General features: G+C 38.8%; 2 protein-coding genes across 2 annotated transcripts in view; one reads left to right on the plus strand and one right to left on the minus strand.

Moving 5' to 3' along the window:
• RSPH14 (radial spoke head 14 homolog) overlaps positions 1-17,300 on the plus strand; it is a 72,953-nt gene that overhangs the window by 35,024 nt on the left and 20,629 nt on the right. The gene's annotated exons all lie outside the window — the stretch shown is intronic.
• The window catches only part of GNAZ (G protein subunit alpha z), a 49,929-nt gene that overhangs the window by 29,404 nt on the left and 3,225 nt on the right, over positions 1-17,300 (minus strand). The gene's annotated exons all lie outside the window — the stretch shown is intronic.

The raw sequence follows: 17,300 nt of genomic DNA on the forward strand, positions 1-17,300 counted from the left end.
ATGGGAAAATAAATGAATGAGAGACTCTGCTTCCTTGCAGCAAGCCACTCACTTTTCCCTCCACTTCTAGACTTCTAAACCTTTTCCAAATGGAAAATACAGATGGAAAAAAAATGTAAAGAAAATCAAATACCTAAAGTTATAGTAAAAGCATAGGGACAGCTGAAACTCGCAAATGAAGAAAATGTGGTTTCTGAACAATAGTAAATCAAATCTCCCTTTCAGCCTTCTGTGCTTTATTATCTAAACCTACGTGAAAACAAACAGTGCTGAGCTGTGCCCCAGTTTCTCCCTCAGCAAGAGCTTATGGCAGTGCTTTTCCTGCACAGTTCTGTTCCGACTGGTTTGTCTGAAGTAGAAAATGAAAACTCACAACTACTTTTCACAGCCTCTCTATTTATATCGATGTCTTGTACTCAGACAGATGTCCTCCTGAGTTTTCTTTCATCTTATCTATCTCCACTGAACATTTAAATAACTAAATTAAGAAGTAAAAGACACTGATTAACGTGGCTTCATGAATTTGAGAAAGGAAGAATTACTGATCTTTGTAGCAGCTCTTTTTTTTCCCCTTGGAGAACAGTATTGTTAAACACAGTACCTGCATCTTGCTTAATCAATAAAGAGATGCCAACTTTGTAAGGTTCTTTCCATAGCCAAGCAGCTAAGTGATTTTGAGCCTCCTCTCCTTCCATTTCAATACAGGAAAATTCTGAGCTACAGTAAAAGAGAACAGTGGCTACAAGGCAAATTTTTCATACAAGCACATGAAACACCATCCCAAGCAAGGGCAGAGAGCTTTTCAGTGACTGTTAGAGCAATTATGCTTTCCCAGATTAGAGTTTAAGCCTACTAGTTGGAACTCTGCAGAAGGCAGCAGCAGGAAGCAGTTACTCTGGCAGAGGGAAAACACATTCCTAGCAGCTGATTGGTGATCATTTGCCTCCCTTCTAGGAAGGGCTTGCTGCTCCCACTAAGCTCTGAGCACAGTGGGCAGCGGAATCACAGATGTCACGGCTTCCTCACGGCCCCAGCACACCTTGGCACCTCTCCTGCTGCCTGGCTCCTTGGGCCTGCAGGCTCCTCAGTGAGTGCGTTTGCAAACCAAAGTACACGGCACTGAGATCCTTACAGAAACTTGCAGAGTCTACTCAAGAAAACTTTCTAGTACATTTTAATAAGTCTCCCAATACCATATGAAAAGTTGCCCTACAAGCCCTGTAGAAGTTTTCCTGTTTGAACTTACCAATATTTAAATGTAGATGTGACAATAAATCAAAATACATGTTAAAGAGAATGATTCCACACTACCAGGAGAGAGACAGAATGTTCCAAGCCACATGCTGAGCCTCAAGCTTTTGTGAGAAAAGTATAACTACAACTACTTGCAACCTCATGTACTTAACTTTCTAACTAACCATACTCTAATGGTTATAGAATATGGTTAGAATTATATTCTAAATGAATCTTACTCTGAGTTGTTCTAAACTATCCAGTCAGTACAGAGAGTCACCTCTCCATAGCAGTGTGAAATGCTTGTCTCTTGTCTTTGCCTATAGGGACCACAGAATGGCAATTTAAGCATTTTGGATATCTTAAATGTAAAGACAACAAAATCCTTTGCCCCAAATGCACCATGTATTGCTCTCACCTGGTCTGAAATTCTACAAGAGGGTTTTAATAACAGCTATATTTATCTTACTTCTCTTTGTATGACAGGACGTTAGCTCATGAAGAACAGATTAATTAATGAAAAATTAAAAGACTAGTGTACACATTAATAGAACTGTAATTAGCACAACTTTACTTACTCTGAAGATGTGGAAAGGAAAACATTCCCAAGTGAGGAGTTACACTTTCTTCAAATAAGTCACTTTTTCCAATAATCACAGAAAATGAAAAATTAGAATGGAGGAAGTTGTTTCTTAATTAATAACTTTCTGGCCACGCAGAGAGAATGAAATGCCTGTATTAGATATCAGGTCAGATTCTTATTTACTTACATAAAAATCGGAGCTGCTTCCACTAATCTCACTTATTGTGACACGTTCAGGAGATTTCAAACTGGTTCTCCTTTAAATCCTCATCATCACAGGCCTCATTTTCATGTCATTGATAAAACCACTTGCTGGATTCTTTATGGCATTTTCTATATATTGTGGTGATTACAGGTGAAGAATTTTGCAAGAAACACACATGAGACTCCCTCTCTTTATTCTCTCAGTTCCATCCTGACCAAAAGAGGCTTGCTGGCAACAAGCAGCAAGAGGGCACATATTCCTGCAAAAGGCAGCAGTCTTAGGAGCAATCTGCAGATTTTATGACTATATAAGACAAGCAGATATTTTTTAAACTTCATGTTATTTGCCTCAAACACTTATGACACATGGTTGGGTGGAAAGACTCTCTCAGGAATAATCTTTTGTTTTCATTCAGCTCATACATTCTGTAGAGTATTTCCTGTTGCATATTTCCACAACACATTCAGATGCATCATTCATATTCCACAGTGTTTTACATATCAACTATTTTGTTTGCCACTCGTTAATATGTTTAACACCAAAAAAAGGTAAAGTAGGACCTCCTTATTGTAGGAAAGACCAGGAGTATGTAAATACAAACTAGTTTTGCACTCTTTAATTTTTTTTTCCTATTGCTTACATTGCAATGATATTTGGATATCACTATTTCAAGTAGTAACACAATGAGGTGATTATATTATTGCTTTGTAAAGCAGAGTAGTACATTCTATTTTCAAATAGGCACTACAGTAAGAAAGTTTGGTGCATTTGAGCAAGTTTTCCCACATACAGTGAAAAAAATCTCTCATGTTCACAATCAATACATTTAAAATTCAGGAAACTTCACAAACTATTACATTATTGCAGTTTACTGCCCTGGCTACATACAGATGAACTTTCTCTTACCAGGTTTACTTTTTCTTGGAATACACTCAGAAAATAAGGCAGTCTAGAATTTGTTGGGTTCTTAAAATCAGATTTCATATTAAACATGTAAGTGTTTTATGGCTGTAAGTTTCTAATTAGTTAAGTGTATTTTCAATTACTCTAGTGGAAAGCCCTATTGCTTCCTTTCACTTGCACACTTGTCTCAACTTTGTTTAAAAAAATCTTATTATTCAAATGACCAGATTATACTGTATCTGCGTGTCTAAACTAACATATTTGCCTTCTCCTGACAACTGAAGGCTCAGAATGTTAAGAAAACATGGGGTTTTTAAGTCTGATGATAAAGATGGGCTATTTTGTCATCACTAGAATGGGTAGCTTTTCCCACAGCATAAGATTAACATGCCCTGAATCCTGTCCTAATGGTGATCTATTGCCACTATCAAAAGAGGAATGCTACCAATTCCTGGAGTGGGAAGGACACCTGAACAAAATTCTGCACTGGTTACTCTGTTAAAGTGTTGAAGCCCATTAAGCTGAGCAGCTGTTTGGTGCTGCCATGTTCTGACCACCCATTTGTAGCCAATAAAACCAGTGATTATTGTTGGTTTCATATCTAGGCTCGCTCTTTGCCCCTATCCATCACTGCTGGCTTGTGCAAACTGATCCATGTGCAATATAAACACTTATCCCTTTTCCATCATGTTCCCAAGTTATGGCAGCAGAGGGAGGAGAGGCATAGGGAAGGAGAATGACACACCACCACAATTCAACTGTAAATACTTCCATAAGGAAAGATCCAAGTATTGTCTCTGGATTCATTAGCTACTGACACGTCACCGTGGAACGCAGAATTACAGAAGCTGCCTGGGAAGATGCTTCCCCCATGATCCTGCAGAAAGGCAGTGACTCCTAAGCAGAGAACAAAACCAGTGGCTGTGACTGTCACAGCACAGAGACTGCACACAGCATGCTGCTGGCTGCAGGAATTTCAGCTGGAGATGTAGGCACAAAACTGTATTATCCCTCAAATGCAAGTGATCTGATAATTTAGCTTCATGACCACCAGCCCACTCACACACAGTGTAAAAGCAAACTCAAGCAAATCTAGCAAGAAGTGGCACAGAACTCATATAAGACCTACAAGTGTAAGCCAAGCTACTATAATCAGTTTCTAATGATTATACACATCCACTGAGAATTTCTGTACTTTAACAAAACCTTATTTCTGCACGTTTTAACTTTTAATCATTTTATACTATTAATGAAAGAGAAGAAGACACAAGGGAGTGTGATATATCAGGACATACTCAAGGCATTTACCGAGGAAGAAATCAAGTGTTCTACTAAGCAAGCTTTTTTTTGAGGGAGAGAGAGAAAAATAAAGGAACTGAGGCTCACAAGAAATGGGAAAATTGGTCCAGATTTTTGGATCTAGGAAGCATCCAGGAAAGAGTCTCAGACATGCATGCGGTAGAAATACGAGGCTGAAATAACTTCACAGAAAATAATTTACTGTTTCATGTATGGGGATTGCAGTCCATTTATAGCAGAAGTTATTTGAAAACTGTGGCCACAGATATTACTGACATTCTCTTTATACAATCATGGAAACCTGAAAGACAAGGAAGTATGTTCAAGTCATGACAAAACTTTTAATTACACATTAAGGCACTATAATCCCACCCAAAACAAAGGATGGGCCAGATGTAGTTGTTGAACAAAACAGCAGAAAAAGCTGATGTATCTGAGGTTTATTTTTTGCAGCAGTTAAAATGTGTGTTCTGTCAGTCAGATGAGTGAAGGAAGTGTCATTATTTAATTAGCTGAGTGTTTGACTGGACACTACCAAATTCTGTCCCTCTTTATCATGGGGGTTCTTTGTGATGTCAATTAACTCCCTTAAGCTCATCTTTTCAAAGATAATTTCTGCTTGTTCATTTCTTAGATACCCAATTTGAGATACTGCTTGTGACAAAGAAATGCACTGAGTTTTCGAGTACAATCAGCCTCTAATTATTTAAATATTGAATAAATAATCATTTTTACTTGATCCATCTTGATCTCTATTTGAGAAATAGGACCTATCCTCTATACCAACTCCCCAAGACAGAGCCAAGAAATTATTAATGTCTGTGCAAAAGATACCAAAATGAGAGGAATAGCCAAGTGAGTCAAGAAATGGATATTCATGGCACAGGACCTCGGCCACAGTAAACAACACCAAATAACAGCAACTGCTGTGTAAGGATGGGATTCTTACAATAAAGATTGTCAAAGAAGGCAAAAGGACAATGATTAAAAAAATTTAATTCAGAACTCAGTGCAAGGCAGGGGATGAGAAGGGCACTGATCAGAACTGGTGCCATCCCATGAGCTCCTCAGTGTCACCAGCACTGCCTATTACCAGCCCCAGCTGCTCTCAGCACCCGTGCAGGAAGAACAATTGGTGGGTCCATCAGGTTCTCATGTGCTGATTCCCACTGTGATTTTATAGAAATACTCAGATTTGTGGCATAAAATCTGAGCTCAACTAATAGAATTGCCACCTAGGGCTACCATTCTGTGATAGAAGGAAGTTTTACAAGGAGATAATGGAGAATCCAAAGAAAATTACTTACTGTGTAGGCATAGACCTATCAGTGTACAATCAAGTGTGCCTGACATGGGATAGAACAGATTTGCTGCAGTGAGATATTACATTCATTAGCTCAAATATATTTATCTATTGTTTGGAAAATATCCAACAAACTTTAGCATACCACAATACAAATTATGCTGGTCAGGGATATCCACCAGCTAAGTATATCACCCAGCCAAAATTTAGCACACAGGCTTCATCCAAGAATTAGAGAAATCTAAGAACTTATAGTGAAAACATAGTATTTCTAATAAACCAAGCATTCAACAAAATTCAACAAAAACCTATTGGTTATTTTTCTTTTAACTGTGCACACCCCACTTACAAGAGGAAGTTTGGAAACACAAATTCTGTGAAGCATTAATACCTAAAATACTTAGTAGTTATTTAAATTATGACTTGTTTTAGCAACATCCATGAACTACGGTGAGACAGTGAGAAGAAGCAGCAGCACAACCAGACATGAGACTGACTGACTCTTGAATAGAGGCAGCTCAGAACACCACAGTTCTGCTCTGAGCTGCATGGCCAAAGCCCAGAGCAGGGGCAGTGGCTGCCAGGGAGTCTCTTTGCTTCTCAGCAGTTTGACTAAAGCAGAGTCTGCCACAGCAGCCACACTCGGGGTGACCTTTAGGCTGGCATCAAAAAGCACCACAAGAACAAGGATATTACAGTGGTCTAGCAGTGGGTGTGCAGGAAATCCTGGCTGCTAGACAAGGGTGAGAAGAAACAACACACACAGCATCTGCTTTAGGGACATACAAACATCAGACCTGTTTAAAAGTGTGCAATAAAGCAGCAAACAAAATGCAGTGGGCACTCAGTGTTTTGTAAGCACTCGGGTGATAACAGCAGTAGAGGTTATGTCTTCATTAGTGTTGCTGTTTGGCTTTTGTCATTAGTGGCACCCATAAGCCTTATGTGGGTGATTCAAGAGCTAAGACTCACTATCACAAGGTTGCTGTTTCATGAATCTTACAGGGCTAAGGAGATTATTTTATTACATTTTTTAAAAAAAAGCACTAGTAAACATAGGATTTTTCATTAATGTAATGGCAAATTTCCTATCTCTTATAGAACCTTATTGCACACAATGCCTTATAAAAGATAAGGGCATTTTGGTAGTTTTAGCAAGAGAAATTTTCAGAGGGATTTGTAACAGGAGAACAGTATGGCCTTGTAAAAGGAAATTTCTCTTCCCATGCCTTAAAGGTGACATAATAAAGCACAACCATGCTTGCTTTAGCTGTTCCAATGACAGGCATGAGCTATGGGAATCCCTGCAGCGAGGACATGAGAGTCTGGGTACAGATAACAGTGTCCTGAAGACAGGAAGTTTGTTTAATGCAATAGAGAAATCAGCCAGTGAAGATTCAAAGGTTGAAGCTCAAGGCCAAGCAAGAGGCAAGGAGAAGATGGCAATCCAGCAAATGGGAATCCTGGAAACAACAGATGAGTTTCATGTGTGATGATGCATAAGAAAGCATCTTGGAGACAGAAATACACCACAACTGTTCTGCTGGTTTTAAGGGAAAGAACTGGAGGAATGGCAAAGATTAAGGCAAGGAATGAGAGGATAAAGTCACAGAAGCTAGGAAAGATTTCTAGGGTACATTGAATGGTATATTCACAGGAAGCAAGAAATCCCGTATCCATGAAAGAAAGAAGGAAGAGACAGCAATAGAGGAAAGAAAGATGAGGCGAGAAGAGCAGATGGGCACATCTTACTATATCATACTGGCATAAGATCAGCAAAAATCTGCACACAGGGAAAAAAATAACAGAGGGAAAGGACTGACTCAAAATCTGTAAAGATGGGTCTGCACATATGGAATTTAATTACACTAGGAGAAAAAAAGAAGGAGAGAATAAATCCAGGGTGTTCATGGTTGAAGAAATTGCCTAGATCATCAGACTTCCATCAGAACGATTTTGCTAGAGAAAGAGCATTGTTGGGAGTGGATCAGGACTGGAAAGTTGTCAAGAATAGACTTGCAGGGAGAGGCAGAGCAAAAGGTTTTGAAAGGAGAAGAGCAAAATACAGGGACCATTACAGCAGAAATAATAAACACTGAATTCATTGAAAGGTTGGGTGAAAGCATGGGAGGACTGGCAATGCGATAGTTAAAACTGGAAACTAAGCAACAGAGAATGAGTAATGTTTCACAGAGAACAAATCAAAAGAACCTTGGTGAATGAAAAAACAGAAAAACAGACATAGGTTGAATGAGTATGCAGGAGCAGTAAGTTCCCAACATGAGAAAAAGTCAAAAAAGGATTATAGAAGATTCACATGAATCGTAAGGGAGTTCAGAGGGAGCAGCTCAATGAAAGCATGAGAGGAAAGAGCAACATGGTGTGGAAAAAACCTCAAAGAGCTGGTCAAAATGGAAGAGAGGAAAACAGTACAGAGGAAGAATAAAGCCAATAGTTCTCATGATGGGAAGGACAAGAAAACTTCAGCACTTTTGTCAGGTTATTAACCTCACAAGACAGAATCATGGATTAAAATGCTCTTCCTAATATAATAAGAGAAAGGAAGAGAGTGTCAATATCAGCAAAAAAGGCAGGGCTATCATCAGGGATTAACTGGGTAGGTAGGGTAGAGAGTATTTTCCAGCCCTAGGCCACACATAAAATTAAGCATATGAACTATGTCAGAAGGTATCTACATCAGAACTGTGGATTTTCAAGGTTTCTTCTTAACAACTCAAATTAAACCTTATTTTATCTGCAGAAGGGAGATGAGAAGTGGAAGAAGTATTAGACTGCAGTCCAGGGCCAAAAAAATAAATCCCAAGAGGCTAAAGAGAATCCACGATGTTCTCAGCAGTGTGACTCATGGGAGAGGACTTGGATGCTACCAAGCACAGATTACAGCTGCAGCCTACGCCTGGTCTCATTCTGCTTCTCTTTTGAAATTCAGAAGCTTTGACAGTCGTACACTCCTGCTGCCTGCAAGAGCTCCAGCAGGTACATCTCAGACAGCTGAGCTGTTGTTGGAGTCACTCTCTAATTCAAAGGACTTTTTTTAATAAGATGAATATGAAGGAAGTTACCCATGTTCTGGTTTTGATATGAAATTGCTTTGTGCCAAATCCAAATACTTTACTTCGCAGAAAATAACTCTGCAACCAGAAACATTCAAGTACAACATTGTACAATGGCCAATAAGCTCCTGGTTTCAAAAGCCAAGCCAAGCCATCATTTTGCCATCTAGATAAAGTTTTGTAAAGACCTATAGAAACTAAGCTCTTTTTCACTCACAGTAAAGCAAAAAGACCTTGGTATCTGATGCATCAATTTCTTTAGCTCCCATTTTTCCTTCACTGACACCTCCCCCTGAACAAAACCAAAACAAAACACCAACACAAAACCCCACCACCGACTAACTGCGGCTGCCAGAAAGGACCTAACATCTTTTTGAGGTTTAGCAGCCATGAGGATTTCTCTTCAGTCTCCCCTTTCAATTCTCTCCCTCTGGAGGGTGATCACACCCTGCTCACACCCCAGCTGCAGTTGCACACCCACCAGCACACAGCACAGGGATCCCAGTCACTCCCTGCTGCCTCCTAACTCACAACTGATTATAAGCAGCTTATGTTGAACATACAATGAATATTAGAGGACACTGCTGGTTAAATTCCTTTCATCAGACTTTTTAAAAAGTATTTTAATATGCAACTTGGTTATGGGTAGAGATGCAAGTTGCAGATTTGAAGATGAAGGGTTGATTTATCCAAAAAGTGAAGCTAAAGTAGCAGTGCAAACATCTCTAGCAATAGTCTCAGTGTGTTTTTCACCACTTGTGCTCTGAGGAGTTTAAGCTCCTTAGATAATGTTAGGTTTTTCCTCTCATTGAACCTTGCTTTTTCTACTGAGATAAAAAATATTTCTATGTGGCACTAAATGAGAACATAAAATGAGCTAGAGGAACTTAAGTAATTATGGTGAAATGGCACCCTATGATAAGTGACATTTTGGGGTGAGGATATTCATAGTTCTTCCTCATCAGACACAGTGACAGTATTTATTAAGAGAAAATAAGAGTAAAAACATTCCAAACCCCGTGAAGTGCTGGGGTTCTGATCCACTTACCATAAAAAGTAATGGTTTTGTTGACTTCAGTAGGTTTTGAAATGAGCCTGTATTTGGCTTTGAATGGGATGAAAATAAAAACAATGTATTTAACCACACTGCAAAGTGCCAGCAATAGAGACTGTTTTCCTGATGAAAATTTAGTATTCAGTGCATGATTCATACTCTTCATATATCGGAATATCTACGGTGAGAACTTCTGTAAAAATAGATACGAAAATAGTTTAATTTTCAGCTCCCTGCTTTTGTATGATCTCAGCATGACTGTATTTCTAGGAAATGCTGAAGCATGATCAGTATCATTGTGTTTCAACATGAATTTCTTGCTCTGTGCACATGTTCCCAGCCTGGCTTCTGCAGGTATTCACTATGTTTGTTCCTAATTTCATCAATCTTAGAAGAGCAGAGGCCAGATTTGACCACATCCATTTTGAGTCATGCTATGACAAGATTGGTTGGATGGCTTCACGTATTCATAGGGCTTTACTGATTCTGTCAACATTGTGGATGGCTTTCATAGAATTCCAAGAATAGATTTTTTTGTCTATAAAACAAATACAAAACTTTAGGTATTGTATATTGATTAATATCAATTGCTTTTAAAATGGATAAGTAACAAAATAAGCTGTTAAGTGTAAGTCCATCTTTTGAGGAAGCTTGTGTAGATTTTTAATCTGGGTATTTACTTTAACATAGAAGTACCATGATTTAGATTTAGCTGGGCAAAGTTGTTATTTTTCAGCCTCAAGCAAGCTTAAATTGTTATTTGCCCCCAAACCTGAAACATACGAATGATAGATGGATTTATTTTTGTTATTAGGGATAAACCAAAATCCAGTGTTTTTTCTTGATGTTTTATTTTTCATTGGTAACTGTACCACTACTAGTAATATTAGCAGGTGTAGCTTCCAATTTTGTTGCACATACTGATGATTTTTTGGTGTTCTATTAACACTACCTGTACTTTTCTGTGTATATGTGTGTGTGGAGAGAGAGGGGGAGGAGGGTAATCACTGCTCCTGTTCAAGTTGTGTTGCCTGTAAGGGCATTTTCCTAATTCAGATATCTTCCCCCATCTTTTTTTATTCTCTGTAGTCCTGCAAACTTCCTAGTCATGCAGCCAATATGTCTATATTTTTACTTATCCTTTAGTCCTTCAATTCTGTCTCTAAAGAATCCACGTCTCTCCTGTTGTACAAGTTCTCCTTTGCTGAGGTCAGAAAAGTTTCCCTTTTGTATCACACCCTAACTGGACTTGTCTCCTCCTCTTTAAGGTACATAGAGGTCAGCTCACAATTTTGTGAGAAATTTGGTAATTCCATTCCTTTTGTCTGAAGCAGGCTCTTAAATAGTATTTTGAGAATTGATGGGTTGATTTAGTGAGACTACACACATGATCTACTGTTACTGTTAATAGTAAAACTCCCAAATTGTGCAGATTTTGTCTCCATGAGGCTCTTCTATCAGCTTATGGGGAGCCTTGCTGACCAGCCACATGCACACCACCCCCCTCCCAGCGCACTTCAACAGCAGCATCCCAGGTAGCTGCTTTTCTGTTCCTTTTACTCTCAGTGACATCTCTTCTTGACTCAAGCAGCTGCAGCGCTAAAATTATCTGAAAGCTGAAAGGTGCTAATCGAGCCTTTAGTTTATTCATTATTCAGCAGTGGATCCTTAGTTATTCATTTCTCATATTACCAGGAAAAAAATACTTCTGGTGACACTCTAGCCTACTATTAAGATGGCACATAAAGCTGGAATTTTATCGCTGATGCCTAACTCTTCTAGTTAGCATTCTGCATTTCACACAGATGAGATATGCAGGAAAAAAGCTGATGACTCACCATTTTATTTCTTTCTGCTCACTAAAAATCTAGTGTTGATATCGTTGTAGAAGCAGCTCTGTGAAACAGGCACAGATCTGGGACATGAAGTAATGCATATGGTGGGGGTTACCCACAGCACACCCAGCCTGCAGCAGAGGGGCTGGACACGAATTTCTCAGCAAGCCATACTGGGTCAAAGCAGTGCAAAAGCTATTGCAGCTGTAGGGATTCCAAATCCACCTTAGACTCACAAAGCAGATCTACCAAGGGGAGAGGATGGGAGGGAATATCCACAATGCACAGCAGAACAATAATTCTTCTTGAAAACTTCATTAAAGGACTACAAGGACACCTCTGAGGGCACTCAGATTACTTGGCTGACTGGGGAGAGGTGTGGGGTCTGCATTTTCAGTGATCTCAGGCACCACTGGTTAGGCATCACACTGTTCCTTGATTGATAACTACCAGGATAATTGCACCTAAGAGTGCAGCTTTTGTTATGTTTTGCTTCATTTACAGCATACCTCAAGACTTTTAAATTGAGGTTTTGGAATAGTATTTTAACTATGAAAAGGGCTACTGCCTTTTAAAGCCATATCTGACTTTCAAACAGCTTTTACATCTCTGTTGTAGCAAGACTGAAAAATTCCCCCTCAGGATGCATTCAGGATGTAGTAAGAGAACAAGCCATAATCTACCCAAAAAAGCTACAGGCATTCCAGAAAACAAGGCACATAAAATTTGTTACTTCTCAAGGAAAATGCCTGATAAGGTGTCACCCCACCTCTGCCAAAGGCACAAAGGCAGGCAGCAGCTACAGAGCTCACAGCTGCCTTAGCTTTCAGCCCAAACCCACCTTACAGCAATTCCAGTTTGGTTTCAATCTCTTCCAGCTGGCAGCAGTCCCATTAGGATGCAGTGCCACTGACACACACCTACTGGCAGTCTCCTCATCCCAAAGAATATTTTGTGCCAAATAGCTCAGGAGAAATAAACCCCAGTTTGTGTCACCTCTTTGCTGCTGAAGGCTCAGGGCAACAGGGAAAGCTCCACGAGAAGCTGTAAGTAGTTTTGCTCTGTTAGAGACACTGAGTGGCACTGAACAAGTCAGTACATTGTCATCATGGCACTGTTTGTGTCTCCTTGGCTATTCTGAGAGCTTTTTTTTTTCAGTTCATAAGAATGAGGTACAATTTTGGTTTGTATTTCAGATTCTCATGTCCACTCTACACAAAAATAATTTTAACTGTCCCTTCCCATTTTCTGTGTTGATTGCAGGAGAGAGAGCTCATTGGTAAGGGTAACACTTCTAAAGGATTTTGCAAAAGTTAAAAGGAAGAGTCAAGTCCTTGACCTCTTGTACACCTGTATTATATTCTGAAATCTTTTAATCTTGATCTTCTATTTCTTGTCTTCTGTTGATCACCACTTGTCTCTGACCACTTGCAAGAGAAGCTTAAGAAACTGTAGTGAAAAATAGTATTTTCTATGTATTTTGTGACTAGCTAACTCTGAAAACACATATCCTTTTAAATTACATCTCTAAAAATTATGGAATCTTTGATTATTCTGATAATAAGATGCAGACACCAAGTAAACAATGAGATTGATGTACTGTTAACATACCTCCATCAACTAAAAGTCTTTGCAACACAGATAAAGACAGATCAGAAATGCCATATCTCAGAAATTCCATTTGCACCATATCTCCCACCTGAGTAAGAACAGTGCTGCACAGATTGACAGCATTCCATCTGGTCTCCTTTAAAACAAACACTTTACTATTTTCTTGAATTGACTTGTTTATGTAAACTTTCAGTGAGGTCTGTGAATAATTCTTGACAGGTTAATCACGAAAACATAATGCATCCAAAATGCAAAGCTACAGTGGTATAGATAAGCTTTGATGAGTTACAGGCTCCTGGCATCATTGGAGGTATCCACCACCACAAAGATACTGAATGGAAATACCTGGAGACTGTAATTGTGCTGCTCACTGAGAAGTTCTCCCATCACTTGGCAATTAAGTCTGCAATATTTAAAGGTAGTCCCAGAGTTCCATATGCCTGTGTGCCCCATCTCCCTTTCAAAGCACACTTTTATTATAATGGGCATCACCCATGTCTTCCAGATGTATTCTGCCAAATGATTTCTGAATTGGAATATTCCAGTATTTTCTACCTGTGGTTCACTGCTTTCCAGTATCAGAAGACACAACTAGAAAAGCAACATAAAGTAATCAAAATATAGAGAAACTCAAACACTTCTAGTCTTAATCTGAGGGAGAAAGGCATTTTTGTGATCCAGCCTTTATTGCAAAGCCAGATTGGGGCTGCCTAAGCTGCAGTGTGATTAGAACAATTTCCAGGTATGATCCCAAGAGCCCACAATACCAGTGGCTGTTCTTGGTTTCCTTGACTGCAGAAGTGGGGAAAGGGTAGAATTGCTATGCCATGGATACAGCAAAGAGAGAGGTTTTTCTTGTCACAGACCAGAGTAATATGCTCTGTAAACATTTAATTTTAGTTTATGACCCGTGTGTGCTGACAGAGAACAGGACTGTAAGAGATCCAATAACTCAGTTCTTTGTCTATATGGTAGGTTATTACTGTTATTACTTTATAGATGTTTTAACTTCTCTTATATAGAATTTGCACCATTCAGGACTGCAGGGTACAATGAGGCCTCTCTAGAAAAAGGGAGAATTGTAGTCTGCAGCATGAAAAGTCACTGGTTCCTACCTCTTCCTGATGCTACCTGATACTTTAATTTGTTTAGAGCATTGTATATTTACTTGACCTGTGAGAGCAAATAATATTGTGCTGATATAATACTGAACTGCACATCAGCCACAAGTCTTGCCACATTTAAAACAGTTGTTGATTCCTTGAACCTATTAGCCAAAAATTTGTTCCTGTAACTTAAAAAAATTACATAAAGTCTCCAGTATTCTGTTGCTTTTTGTGAGCATACATGCAAAAAGCAAACTTGACACACCTGTGTAATCACAGCTATGAGGCAAAGTTCAGATTTGCTTTCGGGAACATTCACAGCATGAAACATAATCAGAGGACTTATTGCACATCTAGTCAGGGAACAGAAACAATATGATAATAGAACAATTGTTCAAATTTGGAGTAGGCTAGCCTTAGAATTTTAAATACCTACATAAATGTCACTGAATTACAAATTAAGGTGAGTTTATCTGTTCATGGACATAGATGAACTGAAAAAGAGATTAAAAACATGTCTCTGAAATGACTGATTAAGGTGAGGTTCTACCATTACTGAGCAATATAACATGGAAGCTCAATAGATTCTTAGTAATGGTAAGAATATATGAATATCTTCCTGTCACAAAATGGCTTCTGCTGTGGTACCCTGAACTCTGCCAAATTTAAAAGGTCAGGCACAGAAAGGCATCTTGAGAGAAAATCTTCTTGCCAAGGCCTGTTGCAACAATCAACTTGCTGGCAGTACCAAGAGATGCTCCTGTGCAATGGTGTTAATTCTGGAAAATTATAGTTTGTAATGGATTTGGTTAGCATCATATGCATTAATTTACTTAATTGAGTGCTTTGAATGATATAAAAAATATTTCCTGTAGTATTGATTTGAATCCTCTCCTTTAACATAAACACTAGAGAGGGGCAATAGCCAGTATCCTGGTCTTTCTTTCCTCATAAGACATCCAAACAAAAAAATATATTCTAATGCATATATATGTATAAACAGATATTATACATCCAAAAGAAATCATATTTTGTTAACACATTCCAGTATTTGTATTATATTACTTGAGCTGGTAATATCCAGAGACAAAACTCTGTACTTGAAAAATCCAACCTAATAGCTCAAATTGTATTATCTTCAGAAAGATGTTCCCTTAGCTGGTAGGTAAGTATCCTTTTGAATCATACACACTTTTCTCTTTTAAAGGAAGGAATATAATAACCAGGTGCATGCCCCCTCTGCACAGCAAGCCCTCTCAGAGCTAAACACCCAGCTGGGCTTTTGTTACTGTGCCATGACACTGAATTGTAATCAATTCAGCTCCACTGTGTTGTTTCCTTCCACAACACAACTGTGTCAACTGTATTTGTACATCAACACTTGCTATGCTGCCTAATTGTATTTGCATTCGTGCAGTTTATGAAGATAAAGGTGCTTATTCCACATTGTCTGGGCAAGGTTTGAAAATATAGACAGCAGGCACAGAAAGTCAGTAGAAACACACTGGGAATGTGTGCTAGAATACTGCCTGGATCACCAGGAAAACTGATAAAAGATTTGGATTACTGGTGCTGTTCCAGTGAAGCCTTTCCAGCACCGTGACCAAACCCTTGTTGAGACACTCTGAGGGGGAAGCCAATGCCAGCCCAGTCACCATCAAGGAAACAGGGCAGGTAGGTAGGGAATAGCAACTGCATTATGACTTACAAATATTTATGGTGCACCATGAAAATATCTTCATAATTAACTAGTAAATCTTGGTTAAACATTACATTATAGACAGTAAGAGTGGGATTCATCTGTGCAGATTTAGCATCTGCATGTAGGTGGCTATCTCAGAGCTACTCACTCAGTGCTTCCCTCAGAGGCAGTGGAGAGGAGCTGTCATTTCCAGAGGTCAGCTCAACCTCACGCTAACGTGGCAGTCAGAAACTAGTCTGGGTAGCTCCAATGGAGAAATCTCTTTTTCTTCCACAAGCTAAAAGGGAAGTCTTAACAACTGTTCTGTATGTACATGTCCATGTTCTGGACATCTGAAAGTGATGAGAATAATTCCTTCCAACTGCCAAATCCAGGCAATTACTATTTAGTAAATCCACTGTAAAAATAACAGATTAACCAACTGTAGTTGGTTATGAAATTATTATTTACTTTCTGGTCATTATTTTTGATGTGTGTGAGCAAAACAAATACTTAGAATTTTTGGATTTGCCTATTTAAGTTTTTCTGTTGGCCAAGGTGTTGAGTGGTAATCCAACAGGTTATTTCTGCAATGTAGAATCATGTGGAAGTGTTATCACCTTTGTCTTTTTGATGTGATGGCTTAGGAATCCAGAGAAGAAACAACTCTCTGGTATAAGGGGCTTAAAGAGAAAACAAAAGGCAAATAGGATTTGTTGGGTAAAACCATGTTCCCTAATGATTCACTGGGTGTTCAATACTAAATAATAAAACGGGATTCTGAGGAGAGTAGAGCTTCTGCTAAACCAGAGAAAATGCTCTGAGCTGAAGAAGTAAAAAAAAAAACCAACAAAAAATCCCAACGTACAGAGCTGTTGTCTTCCGAATTTTTGCCATGTGTTTTGTTAGTTGTGAGTTTAAATGCATTTAGTAGTAACCAGTGTTTGAAGTCTGGGTGGGATGGAAGAGATGGCCCCATCACCAATCTGTTCCTTCCACCCAACTCCACCAGTGCCCTTCAGTGTTAAGGAAAAGCAACAGTTCAGAGAGGAGTATTTTCTCTGTAGCCTTCATGTCAAGGGTTAAATTCTGTCCTTGATTCCACCTGAAAGCTAAACAACTTAAATTGTTAATATGTATCAACTGATTCAATAACAGAATAAATCAAACTGTATTTAGCCCTTCTCTGTCATCTTGTCTATTCCACATACCTTAAATTGCCAGGGAACTTTGCAAAGAGGATCGATTTTGGTTGCTTTGAACAGTATAATGTTTCTTGGGATTATTCTTTCATCAATATAATAGTTGAAATTTGGACTTCCTAATCACCACTCTTGCATTCTGGAAAGTTTAATAAAAATGTGAACTTTTAATATAACATATAAAATATAAGTCATATTATCCTCTCAAGTA

This window comes from Passer montanus, unplaced genomic scaffold, assembly GCF_014805655.1.
Source record: "Passer montanus isolate IOZ18808 unplaced genomic scaffold, ASM1480565v1 scaffold57, whole genome shotgun sequence".
In the NCBI taxonomy this organism is placed as follows: Eukaryota; Metazoa; Chordata; class Aves; order Passeriformes; family Passeridae; genus Passer; species Passer montanus.